The sequence below is a fragment of the Rutilus rutilus genome (genome assembly GCF_951802725.1).
Source record: "Rutilus rutilus genome assembly, chromosome: 22".
NCBI lineage: Eukaryota > Metazoa > Chordata > Actinopteri > Cypriniformes > Leuciscidae > Rutilus > Rutilus rutilus.
This window is the reverse complement of record NC_140227.1, coordinates 10272408-10277077: the sequence shown is the minus strand read 5'-3', so window position 1 is coordinate 10277077 and position 4670 is coordinate 10272408. Positions and strand designations below refer to the sequence as shown.

General features: G+C 34.4%; 2 long non-coding RNA genes across 2 annotated transcripts; both read right to left on the bottom strand.

The window, feature by feature from the left end:
- Nucleotides 1–569: 569 nt before the first annotated feature.
- Nucleotides 570–1267, bottom strand: LOC311282343. The gene is made up of 3 exons (XR_014625922.1): nucleotides 1219–1267; nucleotides 1038–1134; nucleotides 570–770 (listed from the first exon to the last, which is right to left on the bottom strand). It is a non-coding gene; the product is annotated as an uncharacterized lncRNA (long non-coding RNA).
- Nucleotides 1268–1947: 680 nt separating this feature from the next.
- LOC311282337 lies at nucleotides 1948–2995 on the bottom strand. The gene is made up of 5 exons (XR_014625920.1): nucleotides 2656–2995; nucleotides 2502–2585; nucleotides 2335–2423; nucleotides 2147–2249; nucleotides 1948–2069 (listed from the first exon to the last, which is right to left on the bottom strand). It is a non-coding gene; the product is annotated as an uncharacterized lncRNA (long non-coding RNA).
- Nucleotides 2996–4670: the final 1675 nt, after the last annotated feature.

Here is a 4670-nt window from a genome sequence, read left to right as displayed (position 1 = left end):
GAATCACAAATCTTAATGTAATCAAACTACTTAATTCATATACTAATCTTTTATTTTAAAGAAATACCATTTTTAAGTATGTATAGGGCATAATATGGGCAATAGGGCATAATATGCTTTTTTTTTATTACAAGCATGTCATTTGTGTACTAATGCATATGATTTATGGCATAATTAAGTCTTAATACAGAACATCATACAACACAATAACATTTAATGTAATAAAATTAGTGAACCAAAACTTGTATAAAAATTTAATTAAATTACACAATACAATACATAATGAATTCAACTGAATTATGAGATGTAATGTATTACATTTTTATTAACACAAAACTACAAGCAAAATGCACATCGTTTTAGGACATTTATAGAGCTTTTAAAAATACACAACAATACAAAGCAGCTTTAAACAGACATACTTTTGTATGTCTTTACTTTCCTAAATACTTTTGTGATAGTTCTCTGGCTATACATTGTGAAGATTTAAAAACAATTAATCTTGAGTTAGCTGTGTTTAAATATTTAATGAACTGTAAGGTTAAAGTTTTTTGAGAACTAATGAGACAAATAGATGCAGTGTCTTTTGCTGTATGAAAAGTCAAATCTTTAGTTTGAAGTAAATTCATGTTGTATATGCAGTCAATTCTTTGTGGAACCATCCTAAGGCCTAGATGATGCAGTCAGTCAATTTCCCCTTTAGATGGTGGGGTCGTGACCTGGTAGGCGAGGAGGCTGGACTAGGTGTCATGGACTGGCTTGAGGGAACTCTGCAAAAACACACAAACATGCTGCAACACGTCATGTGCAACTGTACGCTTGCACAGTCTTTAGTGCTATGGAACATCACTCACTGTTTATACTGTGAAATGCAAGCCCAAAGGTGCAACGCAGCAGAACGTAATTAGCTCATTGAACCTGGGTGTCATGGATGGACTGGCTTGAGGGAACTCTGTAAAAAACACACAAACATGCTGCAATACGTCATGTGCAACTGTACACTTGCACAGTCTTTAGTGCTATGGAACATCACTCACTGTTTTTACTTTGATATGCAAGCCCAAAGGTGCAACGCAGCAGAACGTAGTTAGCTCGTTGAACCTGGTGTCATGGATGGACTGGCTTGAGGGAACTCTGCAAAAACACACAAACATGCTGCAATACGTCATGTGCAACTGTACACTTGCACAGTCTTTAGTGCTATGGAACATCACTCACTGTTTTTACTTTGATATGCAAGCCCAAAGGTGCAACGCAGCAGAACGTACAGTATACGACTTTACAAAATTTAAAATGGCTAAATATTGTTTGCTATACTAAATATTTTTTTCAGGAGTTGTTTCAAGGAATTGTGAAAGGCTCACTGAAACCCACGTGGAACAAATGGTGGCAAATGAAGACTGGGAAAATGGCAAAACCTAAGAGCTTTCATCCAGCCTTGTCAGCACATGTTGAGGAACTTCTAGGACACATCGACAACATTGTGTTTGAGCAAAAGAAGGACAAAAAGCTTGAACATATCGACCTTTTAATGTGTGAAATGATTCCTGAGGTAAGCATTGATGAGAAACTGATGGCTGATTTTTATATGTTTTGGTGAACTAACTCATTAAGTAATTTTTTTTTTTTTTATCTTTTGTTGTACAGATCAGCCTTATAATACTGAGACGAACGGAAGGTTTCAGTCACTTTTGGGCTGATTTATCTTATCTTGTGGAGTGTGTCATTAAAATAGCCTTTTAATGTCATAACATCCCTGGTTCAACGAGCTAACTACTGTATGTACCTGAATTTCAGTATCACTGACAAGAGAACAAATTCCTTTTTTTTCCACCTCCTCGACTGTCCTATATTTTAAAAATCATCGATCTACTTGATTTATTAAACTTTTAAGTTGATTTATATGAATGAGGACACACATTTGACACATACCTTTTATACGTCATATGCTGAACAGCATATTCTGCCATTGATGATGCGTGATATCTTCTCAGATGCCACAGATCGTCTCCCTGTATCACCTCGTTTTTCATAGAGGTCCATTTGTCCCTCACCTCCATTTCTGCCATCTAATAAACACAGTTGTTAAAGTAATGTAGATAAAAATAAAATAAAATAAATAAATAAAAGCATTTATTTAACTTACTGTACAAACCAAAACCCCACAGTTGTTAGAGTCAGCCAGCCTCCACTGTTCTGGGTACTCAACAGTCCATTTTCCCAAGTCCCAAGTATTTCGGAAGGCATTGCTTTTGTGCAAAAGAAAAAATTAATTAATAAATGTACATTAGTAAATAAAGATAACAATTTTGACATTTACAAAGCACATAATACCATAGTATAGTCAGGTCCATCGCAGAAATTGACTTGTAGTTGCCAGTGGGGTTGTAAACTCGAATACGATTCAGCAAACCATCCAAGACCTTTACAATATAAACAGAAACCGCTTTAACCAAAGTAATAACTGTTGAGCAAAAATGTATTTTTATAACCACACATACCCACAAAATGAAGTGGTTTCCCTTTTCGGGGCTCTGTCCACCAACAATTCTTGGAATAAGGACTGTGTCATTCTCATCAAAGTCCTTTAAAATATTTTTAAGTAAGTAAATGTGTCCCCTGCCCTTGAAATTTATTTCATAGATTTTCATTTACCTTCAGACAAGAAATGTGACTGTCATCCACATGTTTCTTGATAGTGAAGGATCGCCACCAGAGCACGAACGTGTGCACCTGTAAAGCAGTTCCACCATGTGCTTTACAGAGCTGTGCAATCCTTGTGTCAAGAATCTAAAAGAAATAGTAGATTTCAATAAAATGTTGTTGAATAATATAAGAAGTACAAATAGGAGGTTCGTGTACAAACGCCCATACAAATAAGCTGCCATTGGACGCATATGGAGGTCTTGCCTGAGTCCCAAAATTTCTCCAATCATGCATTCATGTCTATGTCTCAGCACCCTCTAACAGAATCCACGGTTTCGAGAATATCCGAGAAACTTTATTTTTCAACCCAAAAAAACTATAAGGTGTCGAAAACATAACGACACCTTACGAAAAATAAACGAAAAATAAAGTTTCTTGGATATTCTTGAAATCTTGGATTCTGTTAGAGGGTGCTGAGACATAGACATGAATGCATAATTGGAGGCTCTAGAGCCTTCCAGAGCTGAGATATGGAGATCCCACAAAGCATTTATTCCATTGGGGCAAATAGAGACTCGCATACAGTGAAATTTCGGGATGAAATTTGGCCCTTTTGCAGCTTTTTGTTTGGACGTTTTCTGGAAACCGGGAATAATTAGAGCTATTACAAATATGTCTCAAAAATGTTATCAAATTAAAATTCTATATATAAATATATAGTCCTGCATTTAAAAAAACAAAGTGATGAGACATTCTCATTGGTCATTTTCAAGTGTCTTTAAAAATGACAATATTTTATTGATGAGTCGCGTTAATTTTTTTTTTTTTTTTTTTACCTGTGTAACATATATATATATATATATATTATAAATTGCCCTTTCGATGTGTGCAAAAATATTGTATTGGTGAAAAACGTTATCTCTAATACGTTTTTTTTTTGTTTGTCATGTACAACCGGAATGGCAATATCATTACATCTTTGCATTAGAATATACAGAATAGGTGCATAAAAGAAATACAAACAAAACAAGAAAAATAATTATCATAGTATTAAACAAAAAAGATTGAAAGGTTAAAGGGGCTTGGTTGTGTTTTTGTTTTGTAAATCATATTCTTCTCTAATGCAAACAATATTTATTGCATTCTTTTTTTTTCATCACTTTAAGGGCTTTTAAGACAAACTCATTAAGAAGTTTTCTCTCATTTACAACTCTTCTCATTTATTACTCATTTACAAGCAAAGTAATACATTACAAGTAACATGCATTACATAATCAGATCACTTTTTGATGTTATGAGTAAATAAATGCAATAAAATCACATACATTATGTAAGCACGTTACATTCTAATAATACAAATACATTTATTTACATGAATGTCACTGCAGATTAAGTATTTTCAAAAACACTATTCACAGTATAAGTATGAATTGTAGCTGAAATATAGCCATTGATGCATGAGGTCCACTACAGTGGACAGATAATTAATCAGATTTTTCTCCCAATCTAAAATCAAAACTTGGAAAATTTAACTGTGATATGACTCATTAGATATTGTTTGATGCTGCAATTTTTTTTTACCTACAAGAGTCTCCTAGGAAAGAAGGAATGGTTGGATATTCCGGAGCAACTTGGCATTTCTGACTGACCATTGACCATCTTGGTTTGGAGGGGAAAAAAATCGAAACACAACGGCTTGCCACTTGGTTGCAATGTATAGGATGATGCACCAGGGTCCAATAAAGAGGCTGATGTGCAACTATGCCATCAAAACCCGTGCAAATTTAAGCAAATGTTTTTTTTTAATAGCTGTCCACTGTAGTGACCACTATGCATGAAAGGGTTAATCCATATAAAACAGCGCTTAATCTTGCAAAGTACAGTTTGGTGCTACTGCTATCATTACGTTAGTAATTCATTAAGTTAACTATAAAGTGTCGCTATGTTGTAGATTGTTTTCATAGTTATGTGTGACCTTGTGTGTATGTGTGGTTGCATTAGTTGCAGCCTATAATTTCAGTTTT